Source organism: Chiloscyllium plagiosum, unplaced genomic scaffold, assembly GCF_037043375.1.
Source record: "Chiloscyllium plagiosum isolate Xiang-an unplaced genomic scaffold, Cpla_swu_hap1 HiC_scaffold_9, whole genome shotgun sequence".
In the NCBI taxonomy this organism is placed as follows: Eukaryota; Metazoa; Chordata; class Chondrichthyes; order Orectolobiformes; family Hemiscylliidae; genus Chiloscyllium; species Chiloscyllium plagiosum.
This window is the reverse complement of record NW_028270147.1, coordinates 54,966,803-54,979,258: the sequence shown is the minus strand read 5'-3', so window position 1 is coordinate 54,979,258 and position 12,456 is coordinate 54,966,803. Positions and strand designations below refer to the sequence as shown.

The 12,456-nt window shown below is 38.1% G+C and overlaps 1 protein-coding gene across 1 annotated transcript in view; it reads right to left on the bottom strand.

Moving 5' to 3' along the window:
* Positions 1-12,155, bottom strand: part of LOC122554382 (disabled homolog 1) — a 697,887-nt gene extending 685,732 nt beyond the window's left edge. Inside the window, exon 1 of the mRNA XM_043699303.2 lies at positions 12,001-12,155. The gene's annotated coding sequence lies outside the window, so the exon portion shown is untranslated. The remainder of the gene's footprint in view (positions 1-12,000) is intronic.
* Between the last annotated feature and the right edge of the window lie 301 nt (positions 12,156-12,456).

The following is a 12,456-nucleotide window of genomic DNA, read 5'->3' as shown; positions in this document are numbered from 1 at the left end:
TGTGAAATTGAAGATAGTGCTAAATGTCTCAGGGATAAAAATTGAAGGTCAGGCCTATTAATCACCCAGGCTGTCTGTGGTTTGGCAAACACAACAGTGTGGCAGCCATTTTTGACCTCAGACCGAGGCTCAATTCAAACACATTTACGCTAATCAACTATCAACAGTATACTGTGCCAGGAAGTGATTCTAATGGTTATCCATTTGTCTTGCCTACTGAAGCAGATTTTTGTTTTAAAAGTCACACAGAGTGTAAGTTCAATAAGGCCCACATTAAAAATGGGAACTAGTTTGGCAGCTACTTTTATTTCATTTGGTAGTGACAATTGCTATCTCTACCACAAAGCATCTGTCACAAGAATGTCTTTTCAAATTCAAACTCACAAAATAAATTAAATAGATCCGCAGATTTTGTGCTTTGATTTTTTCTCTTTTAGATAAATAAATATAAAGCTCTTCTCTGAAACACACCTTTACCACGCATACACACAGGAATATCAATTAGTATGGAGAAAGAGAGGGGGAAGGTACAAGGAGCAGATCAATCAACCATAAAGCTCCTCGATGTCATGCAGAGTAGTGTACAGGGTTTGGCAGTTTCACATGGATTTATGTCATAGAAATAATTTTCTTTGTAGGCTTAAAGGAACTTGGTGTGATTATTTTCACTTGAATCTTTAATCTGCACCAAATGATTTTCAGGAAACATCATAAGTTCTTGCAATAAAGCTCTGGTATCAGGAAAAATTGCTGGGTATTAGATGAAGGTCAAGGTTATGCATTGTACACAAATACATTCTTTTCTGTAACCTAACACTAACCTGAAAGGACAAGGTCCCCAAGTTTCTTTTTCATTTACTTGAGATGACAGTAATAAAAAATAATGTAATTTAGAAGAGCTTCTCTTTTCTAAAAAAATCCAATAATTCAAATCTAATTTTTACATTCTCTTAGTTTCAAAAGGTTGCAGGACTACCAAAAAGTGAACAACTGCTGAAATACTCATTCAATATCCTATTTACATTCAAAAGATTTTGAACACACTTACTTCTAGAGACATAAGGATTTGTTCCTTGACCCTGCAACATGGCTACACTGACAGAAAATGTGATAGGCCAATACTAGAGGCACCTGCAGTGAGGGTCACTAGTTTGGCTCTACACCAGAAAGCTGAGTTCCTAGGCCATCTGGATCAGCCAACAACATAACGTTTACATGGTTTGCATACATACATGGTGAAGGCCACAGCTTTCAGAGTCAGACGTTAATCAACCTGCTGTGTCGTTCCAAGACTTTGTTTCCTTTCAGATTTTTAGCATTATTAATATATCTTTGCATTCTAACTCATCCTGTGGGTACAGTAATATTGTTCCATCTGTCTTTATAAATACTGAGCAACATATCATCATGATTTAAAAAAGATTAATGTTTCATGTTATATTTAATATGGTCTTCCCTTATATAAGTTGCTCATTTTGATATGTTTCACTGTGGAGTAGAAGAGAGATGCCTTGTAACAGAAGAAAAGCAAACAGCAAGTCAACATGAGTATCATTTCACATCAGATGTCAGGATCTGCGAGCAACTGAGGCCATGAAGATGTCAGAATAATGATGTTTTCAGCTGTCTGTCCAAACTCTCCATCAGAGTTCAGATTATGTTGCAAATAAAACAGCAAAATCTAGTGGGTAAAAAAAAAATCAGTTTTATATTGTTTATAGAGATGATAACCAGATACAGCCTTTCAACTTCCAGCAATTTTTAAAATATTCATCATTTATTGAGGATTAAGAGTCATGCCTCCTTGAAATCCATAGGATACAGGTTGGAGCATCTACCTAGACCAGTGATTGAAGAAAGAATGTATGCCTATTTTTTGTGTTTGTTTTTGTTTTCAGGATGCTACAAAGCACAACCCTATATATTGTAGAGTAAACACACAAGGAGAATGTACAAAAAAAAAACAGGCTAACATACTGTAGGGAATCTAATCTAATCTAATCCAATCTAAAGTGAGTCAATGATAGGTGAAGAGAAAGTTTTAACAACAGGGTTCATAATGTCAATTATACTTTTACAGCTTTGTGCTTGACAAGGGGAACCCTAATGATGAAATTGCTTTACTGTTGGATAGGCGAAGAAAATATTTTTGAAAGCTCAATAATCAAGAAAGAATGTCTTTTTGAATTGGAGTTACTGCCAGTGTAATGTTAAATATAGAGGCAATTATTAAAATTGTGTGAAGCATTTCCGGAATTGCAATATCGAAAAGTGTGCACTGGAAAAGCACAGCAGGTCAGGTGGCATCCAAGAAGCAGGAGAGTCAACATTTCAGGCATAAGCACTTCATCAGGAATGTTGAGGGGGAAGGGGGCTGAGAGATAAATAGGGGGGTAGGGGAAGTTGAGTGGGGGGGAGCTGGGGGGAAAGGTATCACAATTACCTCCCACCTGCATCCACCTACCTTCTCTCCTACCTTCTGCCCAGCCCCCAACCCCATTTATTTCTCAGCCCTTTTCCGCCTCTACATTCCTAATGAAAGGTTTATACAGGAAACGTTGATTCTCCTGCTCCTCGGATGCTACATGACCTGCCTTGCTTTTCCAGCGCCACACTTTTTGACTCTGATGCTCCAGCATCTGCAGTCCTCACTTTCTCCTAGAATAACAATATGTTGGTCAAAAATGACTACATTAAAATAGTAAATGCAGCCTAACGATTGTAGTTAATTATATCAGTACAATTTTGATACAAATGAGGGCTGTCAATCACAATAACATTTTTGGATTTAATTTCACTTCAAGATAATTAGGGTTCAGATTCCAGATTAATTATATTAATCTACAGAACGTAACCTTTATGTTAGTTAATTTGAGTTGTACTGACATTTTGATGTTACCTAAATAATTTTGCATCTGTTGAGAACATCCAGTTCCATCCTATAGTCTCCTGTTGCCTGAAGTAGATTATAGAATTATAGACACTTACACTATAGAAGAAGGCCATACTACACTTTGTGTTGGAATAGGATTTGGAAAGACCATTTTTACTGAGACCCCACTCCTGGTATTTATCCATAATCCTGCTGAACTCCCTTTTACAAGCTTCAATCAGTTTTTTAGACATTCGTAATACAATAATACTAGTAACTCTTCACGCCAACAAAATGTTTTCTCATCTTCTCACTAGAGCCTTTGCCAATGATTTAACAACTATCACATGGTTATTGATAAAATCATTAGGTAGAACAGCCTTTATTCGCTCAAAACCCCTATTTTAAGCCTCTATTAGATTATGTCTTAGCCTTTCCCCTTGCAAAGACAACAGTGCTAATGTTAGCAAACTCTCTTCACTACAGAAATCACTCATCAATGGAATCATTCTGATAGACCTCCTCTGCAGCTTTTCTAAGGTTTTGCTGAAATGTGGGGCACAATTGTTGTTCCCAGGTCCCAATCCTGTAACTGGGATGAAATGAAGTTCAAGAACCCATGAATAGGGGGCTCAGAGGGTGCATTTAGAAAATGTATTCAATTAGATCTGTATCTACAGAAGCCTCACCCACTCAGCACAGCAGACTGACCCCTTAGACCAATGGGTCATTCTGAGTACTGGGCGTAGGAGGTATTGAAATATGAAGCTCGGGGCAAGGGTGGTTCCATTCTGGGTTGTTGGCAATAGAAGTAGAAAATAAGAAGGCCTAGAGAATTAGGGGCACCAGACATAACAGGAAAGCAGGCATTGTAAGCAACTTATTAACTTGTTCTGCCACATTTTAAGAATTTATGAATATAGACATTTACAGTATATGTTCTGTACAGAGTAATCCTTCCAAAGTGCATCACTCAGTATTGAACTTCACTCAACATATTTCTTCCCATTACACTTACGGTTATTCTCATCACTATTGACTCTATTACAATGGTTTATATCACCTTTATAAATTCTTCAGGCCCAAGGACCTGAACAGGGATAATTGGTGGATCCTGGATACAGTTGAATGGTGGTGGACAGGGATGAGGAGGAGAGTCACAGAGGCAAGGACCAGACGGGGATCAAAGGTAATGGTGGCAGGTTTGCTTCTCAGTTCTCAGTTTCATGCTCTGGGTCCCTGGATCAAGCACAGAGTGCGTCACTAGAGGCAACCTACCCCCCCCCCCCCCGCAACTCTGGCAAGCCGATCAGGGTATGCTTAGCAACTGTCAAGATGCATGGGAGAGACATGTGATTCTCATTTATTTTGTCGGTCACCAGTAAATTTTGGTGGGCTCTTTCATTAATGGGCTTAATTCATAATACCACTGTGAATGGGTGTGTTGTTAGTCTTAGGCTCCTTCCTACTTCTTACTTAATTGCAAGAGTTTTTTCCCATAAGCTCAGGAGGTGCACATGAGCCTTGAATGAGCTGTTTGCAGCTCTGGAACCACAGTTTATAACTCTGTGATCAAGACTCTGGTACAGAGAGCAGAGTTAGAAAGAATTTATAAGGTAATATAAGCCATTGTAATAGAATCAAGAGTGATACTGCAAGCAGCCACTTCACCCAGAGGTACTGCCAGCTTTACAGACCTGTGCACCCACCCTCGCCTTCCCCAGAATCCGGGGTCCTGGAGAAGGCTTGATGCCGGCCAGAACTCAGTTTAATTTTACTTCACCCACTGATGTGATACAGGTCTCCAGCTGGTCCCCTGACCAATGAGTGTGACCCACCATCGTATACATGAATTTCACCCTCTGCATTTATGGGGAAATAATTAATGGGGTCCCATTGATCAGTGTGCTCATTTTTTACTATTATCTCTTCCTCTCTGAGGGATTCTGCTAACTGTGTAATGTCAGATAATGTTAACTTTGCAAAGTCAAACAATCATTCCTATATGACAGCCCACAGTGGCATAGTATTCATTGACAGAAAACATCACAGCTCTATCCAATTCTATTCTCATCTAAGCTATGTGTAAGACACTTGGATTGACATCACTCTCACGACCTGAAAGATGGGACATTGCTATTCTTTCTTGCCTGGATATATTATCCTTAATAGGTTTCCACAGATGGTGGAGCTGTTCCGGCAAGCTAATTTCTCATGTACTCATAGCAGAATAAGAGTTGGCTGGATTTAAGGTCCAAGCTCTGGTTAGGCCCCATTTGGAGTACTGTGTCAAGTTTTGGGCCCCACACCTCAGGTGGGACACACTGGCACTGGAGCGTGTCCAGCAGAGATTCACACAGATGATCCCTGGAATGGTAGGTCTAACATATGAGGAATGGCTGATAATCCTGGGATTGTATTCATTGAAGTTTAGAAGGTTAAGGGAAGATCTAATAGAAACTTACAAGATAATACATGGCTTGGAAAGGGTGAACGCTAAGAAATTGTTTCCGTTAGGCGAGGAGACTAGGATCCGTGGGCACAGCATTAAAATGAGAGGGGGTCAATTCAGAACAGAAATGAGGAGACATTTCTTCAGCCAGAGAATGGTGGGCCTGTGGAATTAATTGCCGCGGAGTGCAGTGGAGGCCGGGACGCTAAATGTCTTTAAGGCAGAGATCGATAAATTCTTGATGTCACAAGGAATTAAGGGCTACGGGGAGAATGCGGGTAAGTGGAGTTGAAATGCCCATCAGCCATGATTGAATGGCGGAGTGGATTCGATGGGCCGAATGGCCTTACTTCCACTCCTATGTCTTATGGTCTTATGGTCTTAAACCTGAAATGTTATTCTTGTGTCTCCTGATTTGCCAAATTTGCTTCCAACAAGCTGTTTCTTTTATGCAAAACACTTGGTTCCTTCCCAAAACTTTTTAATTATTTTGCAAATCTAACATCCATCCAAAATTTAAATATCTGTCCAGGATTTGAGAAGATTTTTGGACTCCTGAGTAGGACGCAACAAAGTAATTATTGATAAGACATTATCACTGTCATCACGAGCAGGCAGTCGCTTCCTCTCCATCACAAATATTCCCAATTGTTTTTCATTATTTCTAAGCACCTTAATAATGTAATACTGTTTCATTTTCTAACCAAATACATCCGTGTTATCAGAGCAGTTGCCTAATTTTCAATTCCATAAATCTTTTCCTTCAGCCTCAAGTCCCCATCCCTTCAGCTAATGCTGACAATCTCTGATAAATAAAACAACATTTCATTTGCCTGTTTAACTGAGACTATTCCTGGTGATAAAGATTCAAACAAATATAAAATAAAATTCAAAAGATATACTGTTGGGAAAATCTTAACTTCCGAAAGATTTTCATCATGTCCAAATTGTTAGATATCATAAAACAAAGAATTGCAAATGCTGAAGAACGGCATCAGACAACAACAGAAATTGCTGGGGAAACTCACCAGGTCTGGCAGCATCTGTGCAGAAGAGAAGATAATGTTAATGTTTGAAGTCCACTGACTCCTCTTCAGAGTTCTATCCAATAACTAAGAGGTCCAGCCAGAGGATCACACTTGATCCCTGTGGATAGTTGAGTGGTATAGGATGAAGATCATGGGGACAGAATCATCTGGAAGGAAAGCAGCAGGTTGGATGCAAAGCTATTGACTTTCAGTAATACCCATTTCTCAATACTGAGTCATGTGACTGGCCACCAGGTGCCAGTCAATGAGGGTCATCCACCCTCCCCCCAACCGTACAGAGATTGTAAACAAACCCAACAGGGATTTGGTAGTCAGTCACTCTTCAAGAGACCTAGGAGACTCCTTAAAATCCATTTTGTCTGAGAATCACTGAATTCTGGTGGAGGCAGGACTGATTGTTTTCAAACAGCATATTAAGGATTCCTGCATCAGGCCTTTCCAGCCCCACCCCGCCACCCCCATCTTAATTGGGAACAGTTTCCCAACATTGTGAATCTAATGCCCCATCTCTCCCCCAATTATTGTGCTCCTTTGGCAGGTCCGATTGTTTCCATTTCAAGTCATTATGACAAAGAAATGCCAGTTCCAGACTCTCTATCCTCAACCCATTGATCAATCTCTATTGAAAAGGCACCCTCTTTACAGCTTTATCAATTAAATCGAAAACATAGGAACAAGAGGAGGCCATTCGGCTTCTTTAGCCTGTTCTGCCATTCAATGAGATCATGGCTGATCTGTGGCCTACCTCCATAGACCTGCCTTTGGGTTAAATACTACTGCTTCACAAAACCGTACCTATGTCAGACTTAACATTAACAGCTGAACTAGTATCAACTGCCTTTTGTAGAAGATAGTTCTAAACCTAAAGCACCCTAAAGAAACAGGTGGATGAGTACGTGTTGTTGGATTTTTTCCCCCTTTGTGTGAAGAGATTTCTAAAATCTCTCCTGAATTATCTAGCCCTAATTTACAAGCTGGTTAGTTCTGGAAATTGTACTAGCATCATTTTAAAATCTCCAACCAGTGGAAATAATTTATCTTTATCCACCCTGTTTTTCCTGTGATTATCTTGAAGACTTTGATCGGATCATTCATTAACATTCTAAATATGATTATCTTCTACATTGCTGCTTCTACTTTTATTGATTTTTAAAAATATTTTTGCTTAAACAGAGCTTAATCAGAGGATAATGTTTGAAGATATTACAAACACCAATAGCAAGAAGAAACCAAATTAATGTCACTGTACAGTAATTGAGCCTGGATGTTTCAGCTGTTATTGTTTAACTATGTGGAAGTGGTACAATTTAGTTGGACACTGGTGCAGAGTAACCTTTGTAAAACAGGTTCCCGGTTGTAATAGCAGTTCTTACATTTCATGACAAAGCTGAAGGGGCTATATTTCAGTTATATCAAAGATGCAGATTTTTAAAAGTTCCATTCTTATAAAACCATTTGAAAAATGTATTACTTTCAAAAATACATTGTTTCATAAGTCACACTGAAGTGCACTATTGTATCATTGTGAGAATGGCAACATGTTTTACAACTGGTAAATACATTTTTTAATGAAGCCAATACCTTCTTAAATGGAAAAAGTGAAGCAGTGACTACATACTCACTTGCACTATGGATAGCATGTTGTTAGAAACAAAACAAGCCATTGATACAAAAAAACCCTGTACTTATGTAGCACCATTCACTATTTCAGGACATTCCAAAACAGTTTACAGCCAATACACTTTTGAATTGAAAACTCACTGTTATACAGTAGGAAATTTTTTTAAAAACTAAGTTGTGAATAGCAAGATCTTATAAGCAGCAATGTGATAATGATCACATAATCTGTTTCACTGATGTTGATTGAGGAATAGGTTAGGACACCAGGGATTTTCCCTTCTTTATCTGCAGAATAACGCCATGAGACATTTTACATCTACCAGAGACGATAAATGGGCCACAGTTTAATTTGTCATCCAACAATGCGGCACTTCTGTATTGCACTGGAGTGTCAGCCTAGATTTATTGTACTCATGTCCCTGGAATGAAACCCAAAAACCTAACTTTCTTGAAGGCGAGAGTGCAGCCCACTAAACCACAGTTGCCACATGCAGTAATCTTTCGAATTGTACAGTTCAGGCGTGAGATTTTACTTGTAGTATTTGTAGGTAATGCTAATTTGTTTTAAGAGTTCCTCCAAGCCCTAATTCTCTGTCCTCCCTCAAGAACCAGTTCCAGTGACAAATGCAATAGTGACATAATTTAATCTATCGTTGCATCAAGCATTTTCTGTAAAATAGAAGTTAGAAACAGGTGGATGAGTACGTGTTGGATTTATTTTTCCCTTCCAGAATTTTCACTGAAATTGGAGGTTCTGCCTTCATTGTTACTGGTTCAAAATCCTGAAATTCCCTCCTAAAGTCAGCATTGTGGATTTACCTGCAAGCACGTGGACTGCAACAGTTCAAGAAGGCAGCAGACCACTACTTTCTACTATAACTGAAGAGCAATGCCCAGTCCCATAAGTGAATATAGAAAGTATTATTATTTGTTTCAATGTAATTTTTTTTGCATGAACCTTAATTAGTCTTGGTTGTTAACAATGACATCACAAATAATGTAATTTCATCATTCAATTGTATTTACAAGAGATGAAGTCACTGTCAGTTTGGCTCAATAGCACTCACCTGAGTCAGGCCAGGAGGTTCAGCTCTCACTATAAAAACCTGAGAACATTATTGAAAGCTGGTATTCAATGTTATTTTATCAAAATTGTTAATTTTCAAATGAGGGACTTATCTGAGTTTTGTCTGCCTATCCAAATGAGTATAAAATATCACTTGATATTACTTGAAGAAAAGTAGGAGGTTATCTTGGTGAATGTTCATTTATTAAAAGAAATAGATCCAATGCTCTAGACATGGATATATGCTTTTGGGGGATTGTGTGCTGTGTGAATAGACTGCAATCAATTTAACAATCACAGCCATATTACATCAAAAGCAATGATTTCGATAGGACGTATCTTAATAAGGGGTGACACAACAGAAGTAAGGATTTATTGTTAAACAAACACAAAATGGAAAATAAAAATGGAGTAAGTTGTAAAACTGATCTATCCAAACCTGGTAATTCCCTGCTGGACAGGCTTAACTGCCTCCAAATTATTGTTTAGTGATCCTTTAAACAATGCAGTAAAATATCCAACTCAAAACTGCTTGTTTGAACTAAAAATAAAATTGTGATAAACGTTCAGTTTCACCATTCATTTTAATTTCAATTAGCTGATTATTCATAGATAGTAATGACCATGTACCTTTATAGCCCAGTTTGATTAGATTCAAGAAACTTCCTCAACTTTAGTCTTAACTAAAAAACCATGAAAAGTTTCAAGCAGTTCATTCTATGTTACAAAGGTAGGGAAGAATCATGCTGAATTTTCTGACGTTTTCTATTTACTCTGCTACTGCCAAGTCCCTCCTGCAACTAAGAATCACAGTTCATATCACTTGAAGATTTCTGTAGATCAGAATTAGGTCAACACATCTGTTTAATTATTTCAGATGATCTATTTAGGTTTCTGATGCCACCCACTGTCTGCTTCAGGTAAGTGCAACGTGAGGATTTTGAGCATTGGTGTTCCAGCTGAAAGAACCTCCAGCTGCTCTGCAGGAAGTTAGTGAAAGGAATCTAAAAGCAGTAAACTCGCAAGGAGTTCTGACTTCAAATTTAGATTTACTCCAATCATTTAAACTTATCTGCAGCTTCTGCAAATCTAACTTTCTTTGTAATAGTACCAGCTTGAATAATTTTCTGACTGGCTTTGTTCTTGAATGGGATGTTAAACTTGATTATGTTTTACTCTATGCACCAACGTCTATGAGGAGACTCTATTTCCCACTCCAAGTTTAACTACTAAAAATTCATGACTGAAATAATTATCTTATATCAAGTCTAGTACACAATCCTTCCTGTACTAAGATTAAACAATGACATACCTAATACAAAGCATGTACTCAGAATTCCAGTCAGGCTGTAATTTAGGTTGCAATGACGCTGGTACTTGCACTAGACTGGGTAAGGTATCACTTGTACATTAGGGTAAAATACTTCGCAAAGCAAAACCTACAAATCCATGAAACATGATAGACTCCTAATTAAATGGTTAAGTACCCTGATATTCCAAGCACTATCCGTCATCCAACCAGCTTTATCATTTATTAGTTGACATGTTGGGCAAATCATCATCTTGTGATGGGCTAGACTGTATTAGAGTAAGAGACAGAATATTTATCCTGTCAACCAGTAACAATTATGACAACTGTAGACCATTCTCTATCCCTAACTCTAACTGCCTCTCAGCTCTTGATTGGCTGAAAGACTCCATGACATGACAATTGCAATCTACTGAGAAAGAAAGTGAAAAAATGTAAATCCTTAGGAATTTTTCAGCTGCACTTTAGAAAATTTTACATAAAAGACAAAAGATAATAATGAATACATCATTTGTACCTTGTACATTAAGTATAATTTTACATTCTAGTGTTGGTATCCAATGGAAATCCAAAAGGATTTTTTTTAATATAGATATCAACTGGCTGTTGACCTACCACTCACCAACATTTTGTTCTATCACTAGATATACAATAAATAAATGAGTTTGATTCACAAGACTGATAAAATGTAATAAAGAAATTAGACAAGGACAATGCAAAGAAGAATAACATTTTTTTAACAGTTAGGGTGCTCAATGCAATTCTTGGAGAATGTACATGCCTCGACCACTTATGATGAAAGTGTATAAATCATAGCCCCATTGTAGAACACACTAACTGAATAAAGCTGCATAAATTTCTTCAATTTGTTTCACAGTTTTCCTTATTAAACCTTTTCCTTATTACTGGCCAGGCCCTTTTGGTTGCCCTGCAAGGGCTGGCAAAAGCTGTCAACGCTGTATTGATTTGTAATGCAATGTGCTGCATCATGTCATTTTCTTAATCGCACAGCAGTTGAGACACACCTACCAGCCAATCTGTAAGAGTAGCTTTCATTACAATCACCACTACCCGGACCCTCTGCATCTACATTAAATACAACATTTGGAAAACAAAATAGTAACCTGTTAGCAACTGTGTCACAGATTCTGAAAGCCATGAATCAAAAACACATTCTCTTAGAACAGGCCAACTGCAAAACAGATTCATCAAATTCAGTAATCATGGTTCAGTAACAGGGTAATAATTAAGAATATGCAACATATATTCCCCAACTATCATATGTGAATCATTTAATTTTTCATAATTTTCTCAAATCTTTTGTGTTCACTAATATGCAACAGTAATATATTCACATACAGCCAGTGATTTACACACAGCCTGTTTCAGCCTAACCCAGCATTAAACTTGCCTTCGGAAATCTATAATACAAGTCAGTGACAACACAATTCTCCAGAATAAAGAAAACTCAGAACCTTAGCTAAATGCATTCACATTGCATAAACGGATTCCAGATGACCTGACATTTTAGCATGACCTGAATGACAGACGACACTGAAAGCCTCGCTCTCTCTCTCTTCCTTCACCCAACAATCAGAGCTCCTTCATCACAGCAATGAAAAGACACCCTACCTTGAACGTGTGCTGCTCTCCCATCCTGCACACACTCTCCACTTTCCAATGAACAGTCTCCTCTTGGGGATTCGCTGCAAGATTTTGCAAGCCTGTAGGTCCTTCAGCAGTGACAAAATTTATTTTCTTTCCACTGTAAAAAACCTCAGCAGCTGAGTCTGAATACCTATGGAACACAGCAGTCAGCAGGCCACATCTTCCATACCTTATACATCACTACCACACTCCTCCTAATAAAATGCCCAGAAGCTTCAGGCGTTTCTATAAACACTATAAACCCACGAGATAGTGCACCATATTTCTCCTTTAGATTCATCTTAGGCTATTTATAACATAATTTTCATTCAATTATCCAATGATCTGTAAAATAAAATATCTGTCCTGCTCCAAAAGTATTAACCCTTGCATGTTATATTCTGCTCTAACAATAAACTATTGTGAACTATACAAAACAGT